This window comes from Symsagittifera roscoffensis, chromosome 6, assembly GCF_963678635.1.
Source record: "Symsagittifera roscoffensis chromosome 6, txSymRosc1.1, whole genome shotgun sequence".
NCBI classification, from domain to species: Eukaryota; Metazoa; Xenacoelomorpha; order Acoela; family Convolutidae; genus Symsagittifera; species Symsagittifera roscoffensis.
This window is the reverse complement of record NC_087067.1, coordinates 57,627,986-57,637,243: the sequence shown is the minus strand read 5'-3', so window position 1 is coordinate 57,637,243 and position 9,258 is coordinate 57,627,986. Positions and strand designations below refer to the sequence as shown.

At 39.7% G+C, this 9,258-nt stretch overlaps 1 pseudogene; it reads left to right on the top strand.

The window, feature by feature from the left end:
* Positions 1–7,400: 7,400 nt before the first annotated feature.
* The window catches only part of LOC134848845 (uncharacterized), a 16,809-nt pseudogene continuing 14,951 nt past the window's right edge, over positions 7,401–9,258 (top strand).

The following is a 9,258-nucleotide window of genomic DNA, read 5'->3' as shown; positions in this document are numbered from 1 at the left end:
TCTATCTCCACCGCCTGTCACAGCCATGTTCGCCATTCTATCAGTTAGGCCCGCTGTGTCGCCGTTTCCGTTCCCAGTTCCGTTTGTTCCTGCCACGGACCCGAATGGAAAGCTAGAGTTTTCATTCACTACAAAGCGAGAAGAGGGATGTTCTCGCTAGAGTTCTTAGTGAGAAAAAACCAAGGTCATAACTAATGAGTTTTCTGGTGAACGAAGAACAGTGTGTGAAAAAAGATGAAAATTGAAAGATTGAAACAAAGTTCAAACTGTTCAGGCGCCATTTTAAAGTTGACTTTCATTGTTTTCATTTTTCGTATTTTATGACATTGAATTCTACTTTTAAATACCGAAATTTATGGCAGTTCGTTATTCTTTGTTGACTTGTAATTTCCGATAATTACGGTTAATTTACCTTTATAAACTAGAACTTGGGTTCCTTTCTCAGCTCTTACTCGCGACAACTTGTATAACTTGCTCCCGGCCCTTTTGCCTCCGATGTGTCTCAATCGCTACTACATAGCAGAGGGAGTCCGTCTCTACTCTCAGGAAACATGGCGTCTAGTTTTCGAACACACCGGTCGTAAAGTGGTCTGTGAACACATAAATGACGTCATCAAGTTCTATGTCAGCCAATCAGAAGCGGAGAATCACGCGGCCAGGGAGGCTGTGTGTGCGTGTGTGACAGAGTTGGTCACTAAGATTGACAAGGATGTGTTGGTTGGCCACGTGAACACTTTGCTGGAGCTGCTGCTAATTTGTTTCGATGACGACAGGTAAAATTTAATGTTACACCTTTTCCAGGTCTATGTCAACGTTTGAAAGTATGAACGATTTCTGATAGAGTTAATTCAAAAAATCTATATGATATTTTTATCTGGATTATGTGTGTTAACCGAACCGGATTTAGAAAATATGTATTATTGCATCTGTTTTGACAAATATGCTCGTTGCTAAAACGAGGACTTGTATTTCTTTGAGCATTTCTTTTTTTGTACTATAGCTGGCCGGTCAGAGATTCAGCCTGCGTAGCGACCGATTTCTTCGTCGAAGCCTTTCCAGACGAGTGCATGAGCTCTGCAGATGAAATCGCAGACAATTTCTACCACAACTTGAACGTCAATATTCCATCTGTACGAGAGGGCTCAGCTATCGCGTTGAAAAAGTTCCGTTCCGTTTATCCTGACTGGGTTGAAGGTGTGATGGCAGAAATGAAAAAAGGACTCGGACAAGTTGCCAGTCAAGAGGAAAATTCGATTCTAAACGACGGGCGTGAAAAAGGTGCGTTTTCCATTCTGATGACCCCAATTCTAAAAAATTCTAGTTAAAAGTTGCCACGACAAATGTTGAAGTTCTGTAGGCTTCCTTTTTTGAAGTGCAAAAAAAACAGTATTATAGGACCAGCTTTATAGGATTTAGTGTTGTTACTGTGTGATTCCCGAAGCAGGCTGTTCATTGTTCTAAGCAGGCGTTTTTATTTGTTTCAGGTCCTACAAGCTATTCGGTTGTGAAGCAAGTGCATGACAATGACCCGAGTCTCCATGAGAACCAAGTCATGTACTCATGTGGTTCACTCGCCCCCAAAATGAAAAAGGGCAGTTCTAAACGGGCAAAGGTAAATAATATCAACCAATTGCATCCCCGTAAAATCCATTCAAAGGTACTGCGCATTGTCAATATTTTAGACTCATGTTTTATAGGTTCCGTGGCTTGACTTTTCAAATTAATGAGCATTTTTTGTAAGCTTTGAACATGTTCTTTTGGTTGAGATTTTGTATGGTTTATAATAAAAGTTTTAATCAAAAGAGCCTCTTTCGATGATTAGTTTTTGCTCGAAAAGTTTTTGTATTTAGGTATGTGACAAAAGACCCGATACTGGGGGGGTGCATGTCACATTCATTCAAGAGGCCAGGTCAGCCTTGGGAAATCACTGACGGTTTTGTGCTCCTACTTGGAGAAATATCATCAGTAAATGACCTCAAGGCTAAGATAGACAACTCAATCACGATTTTATTTGCCAAAGTGTTCAACTACAAGCATTTCACACATCATCCGAAACTGTTCACTACGTGCTACAAGGTTTTGGCAGCTCTGTTCACAAATTTAGGTAAAATGTACACCAAACGGACCTTAGAAATGTTCTTAGATGGCTTGTTTTGCGGCTTGTCAATCGACAACAAGTTAGCTCAATGCGCGGCTGAAGACTGCTTTACAACAATATCCAAAATCATTGGTCCAAATATTTCGAAAGGAAGAGTTGAAAATCACGATTCAAAAATGCTGCATAAACTACATTTCGTGCATTGAATTGATAAGTTCCCTTTGGTAATCGACCTAAGTTCGAATGAAAATATACTGCGGTTTAGATGTTGACATGTGTGGTTTGTTACAGCAGTAGAGATGAATTTCTCAAATTTAGTATTTCATTTTGGTACAAATTTTATTTTATTTTCATCAGTTCAGCTGAAATTATAAGCATATGACAAAAGTTTTCGAAAGAATAGGGTTCTCAGTTTAGTCAATTGTTCTTAGTTATTTGAAAATCTGGAATTCTCAAAAATCTGACTTATTTGCTTAAAGGGTTATGTTGGTGGTCAGACTAAATCGGCCGATCAAAGGATTACGCAACTTCCCCCTTAATTTAGGCTCTTTTCGGCTCTCTTCTTGCGCTTCTAGCTAGTTCAGCAAATCGTGGGCACAATAAGTAAATTCTCAATCGCAAAGGAAATAAAACAATTTACAGTGCCCTTAATGAGCTAACTACTATTTAGCAACTTCTATATTGAAGCCTGCGTCCCGTTCCGTTCAATCACTCGTCAATTTTCGGTTGACTCGATTCAAAACTCGTCTACTCTAGCAGAGCAGCGACACAACTAGTTCAACCCGGTACTAAACTCTGGTTCCAGCGCAACTCGCTCGGACAGCTGTCTCAACCCGGTACTAAACTCGGGTTCCAGCGCAACTCGCTCACTAGCAATAATTGTTCTCTTCTCTGATTGAGAACCAACTACCCTTAGTAGTTATCACTGTTCTCTAACTCTGACCGAGAACCAACTACTCTCAATCGTAGTTATCACTGTTCTCTCTAACTAACTGAGAACCAACTATACTCTATCTCAGTATCAATTGTTCTGACCAGTTCGGTGGTTGTACCTTAATCGCGTATCGTTATCTTTATTTACTTTCAGTTCGGTCAGAGGCGTACTGTTCACTATCGCTATTAACATTCACTTAACTAGCTGCCACTCAGGACTTATCAGCTGAATCAACCATTAGGTCAGCTTTAATTAAACATCGGGGTGCCACTTAGTTAATCAGGACATACTGAGCAAACATTGGGTTCAACTACAAAATCAGCTCACAATCGTATTTGACAAATGACCCCTTGCATGACTTTATTTTAGTTCTTCCTAACTTTTTCCCTTTCCTGTGAATTGGGTAGTTCTAATTGCATTTTCGGAAATCATTATCACTCGTCCCCCAAGGGGTCTGGAAATTTGCATGCACGGCTAAAATCATCTCTATTAGTCACCCACTAATTTTCATAAGGATATAACCAGTGGTTCCCAATCAGGGGTGGGGGGGGTTCCAGATTTTTAGCGCTTTTCCAATTCTTCGCCCTAGAGGTCAAATTCAAGGTGCAAAATCCGATTACGATTGTTTGCTCTCAAACTAAGCTTATCTATCACTGAACTTCATTGCTACAAGTTCATACAGTTGGTTAACGCTGAAATCAATTTTTGTGCAATTTTCAACCATTTTCATCATGAATTACCAATTTTACACTCAGGTTTTTGTAGCATGTAATACAGTAGAATCACCAATTCTACAGTTACAGCAGTAGAGATAAATTTCTCAAATTTAGTATTTTATTTTGGTTTAAATTTTAATTTTCATCAGTTCAGCTGAAATTATAAGCATATGACAAAAGTTTTCAAAAGAATAGGGTTCTCAGTATAGTCAAATGTTCTTAGTTATTTGAAAATCTGGAATTCTCAAAAATCTGACTTATTTGCTTAAAGGGTTATGTTGGTGGTCAGACTAAATCGGCCGATCAAAGGATTACGCAACTCCCCCCTTAATTTAGGCTCTTTTCGGCTCTCCTCTTGCGCTTCTAGCTAGTTCAGCAAATCGTGGGCACAATAAGTAAATTCTCAATCGCAAAGGAAATAAAACAATTTACAGTGCCCTTAATGAGCTACCTACTATTTAGCAACTTCTATATTGAAGCCCGCGTCCCGTTCCGTTCAATCACTCGTCAATTTTCGGTTGACTCGATTCAAAACTCGCCTACTCTAGCAGAGCAGCGACACAACTAGTTCAACCCGGTACTAAACTCTGGTTCCAGCGCAACTCGCTCGGACAGCTGTCTCAACCCGGTACTAAACACGGGTTCCAGCGCAACTCGCTCACTAGCAATAATTGTTCTCTTCTCTGACCGAGAACCAACTACCCTTAGTAGTTATCACTGTTCTCTATCTCTGACCGAGAACCAACTACTCTCAATCGTAGTTATCACTGTTCTCTCTAACTAACTGAGAACCAACTATACTCTATCTCAGTATCAATTGTTCTGACCAGTTCGGTGGTTGTACCTTAATCGCGTATCGTTATCTTTATTTACTTTCAGTTCGGTCAGAGGCGTACTGTTCACTATCGCTATTAACATTCACTTAACTAGCTGCCACTCAGGACTTATCAGCTGAATCAACCATTAGGTCAGCTTTAATTAAACATCGGGGTGCCACTTAGTTAATCAGGACATACTGAGCAAACATTGGGTTCAACTACAAAATCAGCTCCCAATCGTATTTGACAAATGACCCCTTGCATGACTTTATTTTAGTTCTTCCTAACTTTTTCCCTTTCCTGTGAATTGGGTAGTTCTAATTGCATTTTCGGAAATCATTATCACTCGTCCCCCAAGGGGTCTGGAAATTTGCATGCACGGCTAAAATCATCTCTATTAGTCACCCACTATTTTTCATAAGGATATTACCAGTGGTTCCCAATCAGGGGGGGGTTCCAGATTTTTAGCGCTTTTCCAATTCTTCGCCCTAGAGGTCAAATTCAAGGTGCAAAATCCGATTACGATTGTTTGCTCTCAAACTAAGCTTATCTATCACTGAACTTCATTGCTACAAGTTCATACAGTCGGTTAACGCTAAAGTCAAATTTTGCAATTTTCGACCATTTTCATCATGAATTACCGATCTAACAATCAAGATTCTACAGTTGAAAGCTAAGCTTAAAGTAATTTGAACTTGCCCTGAACATATCCGTTATTTCAATTAGCTAATTAACATGGATTTCTAAATTTGCATCTGGTTTAGAACGTGATGCCGGTTCTCGCGCTTCCAGACATGCCCAGCCAGCGCAATAAGAACAACCGCAAACAGGCGAAAGTGCGCAACTCCAAAAATGCACCCAAGAAACGTCCGAACGAATTCGTCCCTGTCATGCCTCACAATGGTGTTGTAGATCCCTCAGGAAAACCCAATCATATGGGAATTGTCAACCCTTCCAATTTTTTCATGCTTCATCAAAACCAAGACGGCAGAATACCCTTTGCCCAGCACCCCAATTTGCACGTTAACCCTAATTTCGTGAACCCGCACCATCTAAATGGGATCCAGAATCCCAACGGAGGGTCGCCCGGTGTGATGGCGAAGACCCAACAGGCATTTATGATTTCTCCCCCAAATAACGGAGCTCAATGTCAAACTGTGGTTCTGACTCAAGATCCATCTTCTGGGCGATATTTCCACGAAACAGTCCCAAATCAGATGAATGCGTTAACTTCTCATTTCGCGAACCAACCACCCTCATCAAGTGCCCAAATCAACCCGAATCATCAGGGGCCGCAAAATGGGGGAACATTCCCGATGCCTCCTCCTTCGATTTGCCCGGTGTCTAATGTTTCTCCTAATAGCAGCCGACAAGGGGCTCGTATTTTGACACCAAGTGGACTCAAAATGGCAGCACCCAGCACGGAATTCTGCGAAAGTTGGAGTGAAACAATGCCTGTTTTGGTGAAGCAGGAAAACGATGGATCGCACCACCGGCCGTTTCATTGCACTCAAGCTAGTGTATATGAAGATCAGGATGATAACTACGAGAAAATCAACTATGATTACGCTCATTTGCCCAAAGTAGTATCAACAAGCAGTCTTGCAACGCAACAAGCTGTCCAGAACCAGCAGCCGATTGCGAGTGAAAACCCGACTGCCGACTGTTCTAAGATACTAAATGTGATGACCAGCAATGTTAACGAGCAGCCAGCGATTCATGGGTTACCGCAAGCTAACCTTGTCTCACAAGCTAATGGTGCTGTGCAAGGTATTCAACAAACGAGTGTACCCCAAGTCAGCAGTGCAGGACCCATTTTGTACCCTGAAGTACACAACACCGTCACATAAACGCTCCTCAAACTCATCTGTCGTGCCCATCAGCTGGTACAAGAAGGCTACAAGTACATATTCGATGACACCCTAATCACAGTGTGGAGTGCCCCCAACTACAACTACAGGTGTTGGAACATAGCAGCCATACTGGAGATCAATTCTGTCTCCAGCAAAAAAAAAAAACAAAACTGTTCAACGCCGTGCCAAACAACGAGCGAAAAACTCCTCCCAGAAGCATGTCACCCTATTTTCTATAAGTTCAATTTAATATGATCGTTATAGATGTAGTTGATGCTGAATTTAAGCTGCTAATCTTAGAGTAAATGAAAATTCAACTAAAAGGTTAAATATGATGCTGAAAGCAAACTGCGAATATTCTATGCGTGGCGAATTATGCCGCTCTGAAAATTGTTTTTAAGAAGTAAGGCAAACTAATGATAAAATTTTAAGATTACTAATCATTTGGCTTAAATGGCGTTTAAAATTTACCCAGACTAACATGAGATAGAAAATAAACAAAAACTTATCAAGTTTTGCAGCCCAGATGTTTCAGCAGCTGAAAATCACCCTTTCTTTCCTTGTATCTCGACCGAAACTTGCAATGATTTATTTGAGTCTAAATTTGTTTCGGTTTTCCTCTTCTGCAGTCTGAGGAAATCTGCTTGTTGTTCTGGTCTACTGCATTTTGGTGGTATAAACGAACTTGGAATGGATTCAGTAGCTTACTTTGATTTTAATAGCGGCTTTCTTTGATTTGGAATCAGAAATTATTTGCATTGGTAAGTTTTTAGTTTTTTCCTTGTTTATAACTAACACCGTTCTCTGAGGCGCTTTGCTTTTCTTGATAGGAAGACATAAGTTACGTCATGTGCGCAAAATGTCATCCAGACATGTCGTGAAACTTGTGGAGGTCACGGATATCTATCTAACTCAAATTTGGGCAAGTTGAGAGAGGGTAACGACCCACAGCTAACTTATGAAGGAGATAACTATGTATTAATGCAGCAGCTGATAGGCTACGCTTTGAAGAACTACAAAAGGAACGGAGTGTTGAAGATAATCGACTTTGAGCTGAATGAGAAAATTGAGATGTTTCCAAAGTCAATCGGAAGTTTCGAGAACTTCTCGGACCTGGAGAAAGCAATGCGAGGCTTAGTCTTTGTGTTGCTGAAACTTGGTAGTTTGCATAATGAGCTTTCAAAGTTGGATCTGGCTAAAAGTGTTGTAAATGTTTTCACAGGTTGGCAGCAAAACTGGGTATAATTAACAGTTTAATTAGAGAGCGATAAAAGAGTAGTAAATCAACTTCTATATATATGGAAAGTTAACTGCCTGTTGAGATCTGATCTCGTGATATGACATCGCGCGATATCGCGTGACATCGTGCGATATCCAATCATGTTCTTTTTTTGAACCAAAAAGTGGGAAATGACTTCTCTATAAAGTGAGAGGTCATTTCTCCGAAACTTAACACTCCTCCTTTCAAAATAAGTACTAAATCATAGCCTACACTAGTCTGGAGGTTCAGTTTTACCATGTCCCATACGAAGTTTGTTAAGAGCAATATTACTGTTTTTCCGTACTATGTCAATTATCCGTATTAATTTGCCTGCTCTGCTTTCAAACTTCTTACGCTCCCTTAGCTTTGAACCTAACTTCATGTCAATACTCTGAAATTTCTCAACCTCGCTTAAGTTTCTCGACTCCTCCTTACCTCGTTCATTTAATGACGTTATAGATTTTGGATGGGTTCATTTTTCAGCTTAACTTCTTTCCTTATATCATCGTCTTTTATCAAGTTCTCCTTTTGCTCATTAAAATTCTTCTCTTCTGTTTCTCTGCAAAAATAAGTCTTAATGACTCTGAACTCAGAAGAATTGTTTTGCATTTTTTCAACACTTAATTTTTTGTGATTTCCAAATCCTGTTATTTTCCAAATGAAAAGATTACATCGCTCACTAAGTGGATAAACAGTCCCATTTCCCTGCTCAATACATGACTTTTCTCCAAAAACTACTTTAGCTCCTCCTCTAACAAGTTTTGAAACTGACACTGAATTTTCTGAGTTTTCTGGTACATAGAAACAATCACTCATTGAAATTTTTTTCGAATTTTCTCGACAATCTTTCACAAAAAATTCAACTCTTCCTTTACCTAAAACCTTAGACTCTGTTTTGTTAGCGTTTTCAACAGTTTCGCTAAAACTCTGGTCAAGCTCAACAAATAAATTCTTATCCTTTATCATACTGCATGTTGCGCCTGAATCTATAACTAGGTTCCCGCCGACTCTCTCAGCCGAGTTGTAAAAGCTAAAATGAGTTTCATTAGTTTCAGCTAACAGCTGGTCTTTCACGCATTTTCTCTCAAATTCCTTCTTACAATCCCTAGCTATGTGTCCTATTTCTAAGCACCTGAAACATTTCACAGGAGGTCTATCACTAGATGACTGGTTAACCTTATTCACTATCTTAGATCTACAATGAGCTGCTATGTGTCCTGTCTTATTGCACCTAAAACATGTTTTTATTCTCGAAATAAACGAATGTTCAGTCTCCTCCTTCTCATTTCTATGATCACTTTCAAAGTTAAGCAAATCTTTCTTAATTTCGTTCAAACTCTTATCATCTTTGCTAAACTTAACCAAGGTACAAAACGTATTGAACTCTTTTGGTAGGCCTTTAAGAATGATTGACACAAACATCTTTCCACTTAAACCCTCGTCTACTTCATCTAAATTATACTGCTCGTACTTCATCTAACTCTTCAGCTCGTGATATAATCGACTACACTCTCATTAGCTTTCATTCTTATCGAAGTTAAATCTGAAATCAATTGCTGCAGTCTAGGTCTCTCGGCG